The following is an 11,447-nucleotide window of genomic DNA, read 5'->3' on the forward strand; positions in this document are numbered from 1 at the left end:
ATATTTGGCGAGTTTATATTAAAAGCCAGGACGCCCAGCTCACCACTGGGGCCTGACACTCAGACAATGTTAGATTCGGCGTTAGCAATAAAATTCTTATAGCAAGTCTGCTGGATCCGCTTCTCGCGCTCTCGCAGCAATTGGAATGTGTCGTAATCTCTGTACCTACCATATATTTTCCATTTTTTATGAAATTTTAATTTTTTTTTGACAATCTTAATTAAAGCTTTAGAATACCACAATGGATAGCGATCCGAATTAATAATCCTCTTTGTAGGGATGTATTTATTGATTAAGTAATTAACAATACGATAAAATTGATTGACACAAGAATCAATATTAATATTATTATTATTAATAGAGCCAAGGACATTTGACCAGTCAGTTTCTGATAATTTTAAATTTATTTCGTTATAATCAGCGGCGTGAAACAAACGGGCGACTCGGGACTTAGATTTCATACTACGACTATGGGCAACTTGTACACAACATTCCAGAGCTGGATGATGTAAATCCTCTTTAACCAGAGATAATGCACACCGGGTTGCAGTGCATAGATTATTGCTAATTATGAGATCTAAATACCTACCGTGGGTGTTAGGTGTATTATTGTATTGTTTAAAGCTAGTTACACATAAGAAGTCATTAAGTGCATTTATTAAGTGGTCATTATTAGAGTGGTTTGTCAGGACCATACCTACTTGGTCTTGCGCCCACGTTGCGTTTGTAATGTTAAAATCGCCGATAATTTAATAATCTGTTTCAGAATTGTTAAGGAACTCGTCTGTGACAAAATCAAAAAATTGATTAAGTGATTCAATATGATGTCGGTTATGCGGGAAATATCCACATAGAATATGTAGATGATGCGACATTTTACATGATATGACGACTTCAATAGCTTCTGCGGAATGATTTCTGAAAGGGATTGATACCGAACTGTGAACAGATACAGTCCGACGTATAGCGACTAAGACACCGCCGCCGAAGCAGTCACCGCGATCGTCATATTTGCGATCACACCTGTACACATTGTATCGACCGTCAAATAATTCAGAGTCATAGATTCCTGGTAAAAGCCAAGTCTCAGTTAGACATATAACGTCGTAGTTAAATAGCAAAAGGTTTTGGTAAAAAACGCTGGTCTTGGTGCGTAAGCCACGTACATTTTGATAATACACATGTAATTTGTCAGAAGCTGCCATTATTAACAAATATACATTCGCTACATAAATATGAACATGTACCGATGGTTACAATGATAAGATCAACTCTAGAGTATGTCGATGATATGTGAGGTTTATAATTTAAACGAAAGCAAATGATATACAATAAATATGTTGCCCCAAGCATTATTGTTGATAAAATAAAACAATATAGAACACAAATAGCGATTTGGTTAACAAAATTGATCACTGCATTTATGTGAGCTTGTTTAAATCCTGTTCGTCAGAGATCGATATCACCGGGCTCGTATCATTGCGACGAGCAAAAATTACGCAGTTCTTTACCCATACATATGCGAATTGCTTTTCCTTAGCTTTTGCTTTGGTTTGGTGTAACAGAGACTTATTGAAGCTGGTCAGGTGTTCATTGAAATAGATAGGATTATTGCACCCTGCATAGCCGATGTCAACGGCTTTTAATTTTAATTTACGGGTTCGTGACAGAAAATCATCCTTTTTGTACCGCGCTAGAAATCGAATAACAATCAGCTTAATTTTCTTAGAATCCGACTTTTTGGGCGCTACTCGGGTAATAAAGTCAATATCAATTGCTGGATCAATCTTGTACTGAGCTCGGTCTGATATATTTTTTAAAATGTCGAACAGGTTCTCATTTTTCCGTTCTGGTATTCCGTATATCTCTATATTAGAACGCCTGGACCATTGGTCACTACTATTGTTGTTTTTTTCTAATTTTGCTAATGTTGACTTGAGGCTGCCTATATCAGACGACGTTGTTTTATATGACATTATATCTTTTTCAACATTATCTATTCTCTCTGTAAGACTGTTGAATTGTTCATTGAAGAAGTTAATAGACGATTTTATATTAGATATTTCGTCTTTAATAGGCTTTAGTTCTTGTGTCAGTAGTTTCTGGACATAGAAAATAATGTCGTTCTTTATCTTAGCAACCTCAGAAGCAACAATGTTTCTTAATGTTTCTGCGGAAAGGGGGCAATCTTGAGCTGTGATATCAGGAGGAGAAGCTGTACTAGAGGCCCCGTGTTGTGTCATGACGTTATCAGAGTCATGGTACTGAGATGAAGAACAGCTTCGTATAGGTGTATTATCATTGTTCAAATGCCTTAGTTGTTTTGATGAGCATTCTGGACAGTACCATGACCTTTTAAACTCACTTGTTATGTTTTTCTTCTCGGAAGGATATAGGCATTGAATGTGGTAATTGTGTTTACACTTGATACAGATAATGCTACCAGTTGATCCAGATGTTGATTTGCAGCACTCAAATTTAATTTTTTTTTTTCTCTTTTTTTTACTTAAATTTAATGTAACAATAATAATATGCAAAAAAAAAAAAAAAAAATATCACTTATTTTACCATTTTTTGAAAATCAACCCTTAAGGTCGTTAAATAGGGGTTGGAACTTTATCTTATAATCCGTTAATTTGGAAGCAACCACTATGAAAAATTATCATTGGACTCAATGAAGTATCTGAGTCACTGTTTTTTTTAGATCAACCCTTAAAACGGCTATAAAAGGGTGTATGCATTATGCCTTTCTGTTTACACATCTGTTTCAGCATCTTTAGCAACTCAACAATCAACAATCTACCTACGGAATTCCTTAAAGTACAAAATTATTGTGGCATCTCCATCACGATACACAGCTTCCCCTGAGTATTTGTTCGTTGAGATAGATATCATGGGCACCAGGGGCGTTCTGGGTGTAGTATACTGTCCTCCTTCCGTTGAATTTTCTGACGCCCTTGAGTCAGTTTTTGAGACCTTGGGATCTGAGTACACGCACTGCATAATAATGGGTGATTTCAATACAGACATGTTAAAATGCACTCCTCGTTCTTTAAAACTTAGATCCATGATTGAGTCGGTTAATTTCACACTTCTTGGTTTATCTGCCACACATCATAACATCACCACCGATGACTCTTGGATAGACCTTATCATTACTGCCTCTTCTGAGTGCGTTGAGACGTTTGGTCAACTTTCTGCACCCGGTTTTTCACGACATGATCTTGTCTTTGCTAGCTATAAATTGAAGCCACCCAAACAAACGCCCTCTTGTATATATCTGCGAAATTTTGCAAGCATGGATGTGGTAAATCTTAAGAGGGATGCCGCGCTTATTAATTTTAAACCTTTAACGGATGCGCCTACAGTGGATGACAAAATTATTTTCCTTAACAGAACTATTATTTCACTGTATGACGCTCATGCTCCGATGCATAAAGTGAAGTTGAGGCGTCCACCTGCTCCCTGGTTCACCAGTGATGTTCGTATGGCGATGGCCACACGGGATCGGGCTTTTCGGAAATATAAGAAGGAGCGGACTGAAGTCAATTGGGCTGCATTTAAAGCTGTTCGTAATCGATGCAATCAGATGGTACGAATAGCTAAACGCCGATATATCCATTCAAACATCTCCATCTCGTCAGCCGCTGATATGTGGAAGTTCCTTAGATCTTTAGGTGTGGGTAAACCATCTGCGACGGATTGTTGTTCTTCTCACTCTCCGAATGACTTGAATCGTCATTTTATATCCACGTTTTCTTTAAACAATACAATCCGTTCGCATACCATAGCTTCCATTGCATCAATGCAATTTTCTCTAGCTCCTACCTTCGAGCTCTCTCCCGTTAATCAGGATGAGGTAAAAAATATTTTACTCAGTATCCAATCTAAGGCGGTAGGATGTGATGAAGTGAGTAGAGTTATGCTAGTCAATGTCATTGACAGCTTTCTTCCCGCCATTACTCACATTATTAACTTTTCCCTTTCCTCCGGACAGTACCCCTCTATCTGGAAGAAAGCTTTTGTACGCCCACTTCCCAAAATATCCCATCCAATGCTTCCTAATCACTATCGTCCAATATCTATACTTCCTTTCCTTTCTAAAATTCTGGAAGCCTGTGTGCATAAGCAACTCTCTGTTCATGTATCGAAACATAACCTGCTGAATGTTTATCAGTCTGGGTTCCGTTCCGGTCACAGTACCACCACCGCATTAATTAGAGTATGTGATGATATCCGACACGGGATGGACGATAGACAGCTCACGGTGATGGTGCTTGTAGACTTTTCAAACGCTTTTAACACAGTCGACCACGATATTCTCCTTGCCATCCTTAACCACTTACACATTTCTCGTACCGCCTTGGATTGGTTCTCTTCATATCTTCGCGGGCGCCAGCAGTCCGTTCGAATTGGAAACACTTCCTCGGATTGGGCTGATTTAGATTCTGGCGTCCCGCAAGGCGGTATTCTCTCTCCATTATTATTTTCTTTATTTATTGACTCCATAACACATGTTTTCAATTGTTCGTATCATCTGTACGCTGATGATTTACAACTTTATGCTCAAGCTGACGTGGATGATCTACATAGCGCAATCGTTAAGATAAATAATGATTTAAATGCTCTCCTAAACTGGTCTTTGCGCTATGGAGTGTCAGTCAACCCCGCCAAATGCCAAGCTATAATTATTGGTAGTTCGAGACTGTTGGCCAAGGTAGATCGTGATTCAGTACCACATATAGTTTATAACGGTACACATATTCCGTTTTCTGAATCCGTGAAGAACCTTGGCCTTCATATCGATAGCTGCTTAAGCTGGAAACCGCATATCACTGAAGTATCCCGGAAGGTTAACGTCACTATGCGATCTCTTTACCGTCTCAAGCATTTCCTCCCGGTTAAGACCAAACTTATGCTGGTCAACTCCCTCATTCTTCCTATCATTGATTATGCAGACGTGTGCTACCCAGATCTAACCGAAGCACTTCTGAATAAACTAGAGCGCCTTCTCAACAATTCTATCAGATTCATATTTGGCCTTCGTAAATATGATCATATATCTCAGTTTCGCAACCAACTTAAGTGGCTTACTATTCGTCAGAGGCGTAACTCTAGAATCCTTTTTCAGCTTTACTCTATCTTGAATGATAATAATACTCCTCCTTACCTCAAGGATTACTTCCAGTACAGGTTCTTAACCCATGACAAAATGCTTCGGTCGTCTCGTAACTTAAGGGCAGATATTCCACCGCATACGAGTGGTTTTTTTCATTTTTCTTTCTCTGTTCAGGCAGTACTGCTTTGGAACGCTCTGCCCGTGCATATTAGGAAAGCACCAAGTAAAACAATGTTTAAAAAACTTGTCCGAGAGCATTTTCTAAACACCGCTGCAATATCGTAATCATCTGTATTGTTTAGTTTATATAATATGTATGTATTTGTATATATTTTGATATATATCTGAACTATATATATCTATGTATATATATAATATAATATAATTTATTTTATGTATATATAATTAACACCTGCCGCCATTCTCTCCTTCCACCCAGGGTTGACTGGCAGAGAATGCCATCAGGCATTAAGTTTGCCCTATTGTATCTTTTTATTTTTATAGAGGTGCAATAAATAAATAAATAAATAAAAATAAATAAATCAACCCCATTAGGGTACTATAAGTAAAGAAAGTTTCTTTAAAAACCGTTATTGAAGTTACTTCCTTTGGAGTGTCTGGAAAAATAACAGAGTGCAGAGAAGTTTAGAGTAGGGCGAAATTCCACGGGCCGTCGTGACATATATTTTTAACATGGGAATGTATTGCGCGTGCTGAAGTGCAGGGTTTTTTTAGGGTTCCGTACCTAAAGGATAAAAACGGAACCCTATTACTAAGACTTCGCTGTCTGTCCGTCTGTCCGTGTGTCACAGGGCTCTATCTCTGGAACCGTAATAGATAGACATTTGAAATTCTTACAGAGGATGCATAACGGTGGCCGCTATAACAACAAATACCAAAAATAAAAAAGTTGAAAACAAAAAGGGGTCCCCATACAACAAACTGCTATATTTTTCCAACTAGCTTTTGAACCGTTAGAGGTAAACAGTTCAAATTTTCACAATGTGTGTACTTTAATGGCTGCTGCAATATTAAATACTAGAAATTAAAAAAAAAAGAAAATTTTGGTTGTACGGAACCCTCCAGGTGCGGGTTTGACTTGCACTTGGCCAATTATTAGTAACGCGCAGACCCGCGGGCCACAAGGGAAAGTCGCGGGCCACACACCACCCGTGGGTGTCGGGTTGCCGACCGCTGGTGTTGAATGTTAGCTTTCAGAAATTTGCTGATAAAGTATTTATTGATGCATGTTCATAGGAATGTTTTTGAAATTCTACTAAGGAGGTAAGAGAAGTGTTATATGTATGTATACGGGAATCTTTTAGGTTCGAAGTTAGAAACGTGAAATTTTAAATAACGTCTATTCAGACAAATACACGACAACGTGGACGGGTGCAAATTTCATATATAATAATGCGTAAGTTTATTCGAATTGGCCTACATTTTGGTATACTGATTAGGTACATCGCAACTACTTTGGACACCCTGCGTGCCAACATTTTGTCCTGCCGTGGGGTATGGTTGTGGTTATGCATGGATTAGTGATGGTGATGTGGTAGACACATAGACCTTGGATTAAAATTTTGGGCTAGAACAGGGCTACAGTATCCCCTGCCTGTCGTACGAGACTAAAGGGGGACTTCTGGAGTTGCGGGCGGCAAGAATGGGAGCTCTAACCGCCCAGCCAGAACCCTGGAAAGAACCACTGTATGTAAGGCCCCATATAACATGGACGGTTCCTATGGAATAGTGTAAATAATAATTATTGCATCCTACATGAAACTTATATTTTAAAGAATGTTTCATTATAGTCCACTAATTAGAGTTTTAGTGTATGTTTCTGAAGAAAGCTTGACCAATTTAGGTACACAGTGACGAAAAAAAAAACGTTTTATTAATTAAATATTAATGCTACTTTATCGTTAAAATTGGTAAAGGTACAAATTTACGATTACAGTTATTTGTATGTCATATCATATTTTTTACGCGGGCGAAGCCGCGGGTTCTGCTAGTGTTTGTATATTCCTATTAACGCTATTATTATCTATCTACGGGCATTGATAACGTAACGAGCTTTCAATCACCAGACAATGAAGCTTTTTATTAAAGCGCAGCGTCCGTGATGATCATTTTAGGAGATCAGCTTGATCATAGATCAAGTAACTAGATAGACTGCTAATAAATCGTCGTCAACAGATTTTTACCTACATGAAAACCCCTGGAACACGGAGTAGCCACTGCGTAGTATATTAGTATTTCGCGAGTATGTTTTAATACTGATAGTGAGCGGTGGTAGTGTAGTGGCTGAAACTCAGCCTCTCAATAATGAGAAATACTTGTGCCAAGTGATAATTAATTTATAACATGCACATGACTTTAAAAAATCAGAGGTCTGGGAATTGAACCTTGGTACAGACGCCGCGTTTTCACTATTATGCTATCACTCCTTACTGAATTTAAATATATTTAAATTACTGATAAATTTAGTACCAAAAAATGTACGCTTCACATTAGCAGTCTGTTTGATTACTTTTCATTGATTATTACTACAATGCAAATTAATTTGCAACCACCCAGAGTTCAATCAAGGCAAACAAAGCATCATTGTGATGGCCTGTGACGGTCCTCACATGTCCCCTATTAATACGAGTACAAAGCCTGTAAACCCTAGATGTTGTATCAGCGATGTATTCAAGCCCAAATTATAATTAATACAGTTTATAATCATGGCCTACCGATTTTAATGAGGTGGTTGAACCATCTGTGGTTCGGTTCCGGTAGCACCACCGCCACACCTATTTCTGCCTTTTTTTTTTTTGACGAGGGGGAAACCTTCAAAAGTACCCGACGCCATGGGAGTGACGCCGGTTTATGTAGGATTTTTACCGCACTAAAACCCCCCCGGTGGCCGTTCTCAGCGTTTGGTGGAGAACTCCGGGTTCTTCAACGGAACACAACCGAGGTCCTCCTAACGCGATGCCCTTCTATCGGGCTCTGCCCTGGGAGGAGCAATATACGCTCCTCTCACATCCCCTGGTGATTACAGCGATATGCGACCACACAAACCGCTGTCTTTCCCGGACACCGGATTACAGATATCCTTGGGCCTAGGACCACTTTGTACTTTTGCTCGTCTGCTACTCCTATATTTTAAAAAAGGTTAAAATATATTATGACAGACATTTAAATAAATAATAGTCTAAAAAAAACTAAAAAACACGCTTTTATTGCTAATCGAACTAAAAACTAGAAAATAATTTTAATGACAAAGAGTTTAATATTACAGTAGTAGAAATTTGAATAATCGATCATAATGAATCGCCTCGAAATCAAATTATAATAAAATTTAAGTTATTCAAATAATAATTCAATTCAGAGTAAAAAGCGTGGGGTGCTCGATATTTCAAATGTTACAATCATTCTATTGGCAATTATCTATGAGAGAATAGTTATGAACCGCAGTAAAATGCATTCCACAGTAATACACGTACTCCAACCTTAATTTAAACCTGATACCTAATACTCTTCAATAATGCTGTAGGGGCCACTGCATTTGTAAATCAAAGCTATCAAACAGATCCTTTGATCACGACAGCGCACCACGTCTCACGAGATTGTTATGTGATCTTTAATTTACTTGGCATGTATCTAATAATATACGTTACGTATGTATGTATTGGTAGGCAGTGATAGCCATAGGCAGTGATAGCCTAGTGATTAAGTAACTCGGCCTCTCGATCGAGGGGTCCGAGGTTCAAATCCCACGCACCTCTGATTTTTCGAAATTATGTGCGTATTAAAAACTAATTATCACTTGCTAAAACGGTAAAGGAAAACATCGTGAGGAAACCTGCATACCTGAGAGATTTATAAAAAAAATCTCAAAGGTATATGAAGTCTACCAATACGCACTTGGCTAGCGCGGTGGACTATTGCCTAATCTTTCTCATTCTGAGAGGAAACCAGTTCCCGACAGTGGCACATTAATGCGTTGTGGATGACGACATTACATTACATTACGTTGCATTACATTAAATTACATTACATATAAGAGCTTATTAACTCAACCGCACTGCCGAATATTTACTGAGAGATCCACATGAAGCACGACAGACACAAAGCCTTACAGACTCAACACTCGAATACAATTTGCATGTGTGCGTGACGGAACGGACATTTGATAGGGTTGATACAATAATAAAAATTGATACGAAATAATTGCTTCACACTAAACTCCTTTTTGACACGAGAGCGGTATATCAACCTTCAAACTACTTTCTTTGTTTTAAAACACAAGTTAGTGATATTTTGGAGCCGCCGGATTAACGGCCGCCTGAGGTTTAACCACAAATATTAATATTACAACGCTCAAAGATAATTTCAAAAATATATTATATTCTACGCAATAAAAATACGGGAAAATATCACTTTTGTAATCGATTCAAATCGAATGGATATTAGCTACAAATATAACGAGAGACTATCATAGGAACGATTTATTAATAAAAATCGATCTTAGGTAAATCGAATAACTAATTTAGACCACCTCTTGTGTTGCAGTTTTATACCCAAAAAATCTGTGACCCACAGCAACGTGTTATATTAACACGCTTTTATTAGCTTGGGTTGTACGTTTGTATGTATGTATGTATGTACGTAACAGTAACGGAATCTTTGAGCCCGATTTCTATCCACTTTGAACTTTCAGTTTAATTCAAAATTTTGAAGAATTATCAAAAACCGATGACAATACACGATTTTAATAATTTTGTACCATTGTCCTTATCAATAACCTCAGGATTAACGATTTTCGAGGCGAGAGAAAGCGCCTTATGAAGCGTTCAGGCAAAGTTAGGGTAAGGTGGTGTAAGAGTGCGCGGTTGATAAGAGTGCGCATTGCACGTCACATCGGTTCTGTGCGAGGTCTGCGGCTAACTTCAGTTGTGTTTTGGTTCATTAGTGACAAGTGTTACGCTGCCGAAAAAAAATCGAAATTGGATATAAAACGGAGACACCACGTAAGTCAATTGTTTTTTACTCGTTTTGATGTAATTTTCTTGCGTTTTGCACAGATTTCGTTTCGTAAACTACTAGTTTAACAAGATTATTCATTTATTATCTGAATAATGTACCTACTTGGCTAATCCATTCGTTCGAAAAACTTCGCACAAATGTCAATAGATGGCGTCAGTAGTTAAATATGTTTAGGAAGTGTGAAGTGTATAAGAGTGCGCACGGTGTATGCGTATAAGAATGCGCGCGTACTCTTACACGACATTTATTTTTCGATATTATAGTGTGTAAAACGAAGTCGTATTTCTTAAATTCAAATAAAATTGTACAAACTTAACTTAAAAACTTGTTTTTTTTTTCGTCTCTTTACAGAATGTCTCGAAGAAAACGAACCACTCAGCGGCAAAATGTTTCGTCAGAGGTTCTTGATGAAGCTCGAAAATTAATAGAAAAAGGACAGTCGAAGCGTTCTGTCGCTGAACATTTTGGGATGGCGGAGTCTACGTTGAGGAAGAGATTGAAATATTCTGACCCTCCAACTAAATTAGGCCGGTATGAAACAACATTTTCATGCGAGGTTGAAAAAGAATTCAAGAAACATTTGAACATTCTTGATAACATAAAGTACATGTTATCAAGAATGTGGTTTAACAGCAAAGGGTTTACGTGGGCTAGCTTTTGAGTATGCTAAAGTGTACAATATACCTAACAGGTTTAATGCGGAATCTAAATTGGCTGGAAAAGAATGGTTAAGATGTTTTCTGAAGAGACATCCTGACATATCGTTAAGGCAACCAACTGCTACTAGTGTGGCCAGAGCTATGGGGTTCAACCAGGCACAAGTGGACAGATTTTATGTTAATTTAACAGCACTGAAAGACCAATATAACTTTCCACCACACAGAATATTTAATATGGATGAGACGGGAATTACCACAGTGCCCAATAAACCCCCTAAAGTTTTAAGCACCAAAGGCAAAAGGTCGGTAAATAAAATATCAAGTGCAGAAAGGGGAGTTAATATGACTACTGTAAATGCTATGAGTCCGACGGGCATTTTTGTACCACCCGCCTTCATATTTGGTAGGAAAAGAATGAAAGCGGAACTTTTAGATGGTGCCCCTATGGGCTCTATCGGAATGGTGTCAGATTCAAGTTTTATTAATACAGATCTTTTTCTAGATTGGTTGACACATTTCAAGGATCACACGAAACCATCAAAGGAAGATCCAGTTCTCCTTATACTAGATAATCATGTGTCCCATTGCACTATCAGTGCCATAAATTACTACCGCGAAAATCATATTATTGCTTT

This window comes from Epargyreus clarus, unplaced genomic scaffold (genome assembly GCF_041222505.1).
Source record: "Epargyreus clarus isolate Ecla_fem2 unplaced genomic scaffold, WU_Ecla_fem_2.2 ptg000013l, whole genome shotgun sequence".
NCBI lineage: Eukaryota > Metazoa > Arthropoda > Insecta > Lepidoptera > Hesperiidae > Epargyreus > Epargyreus clarus.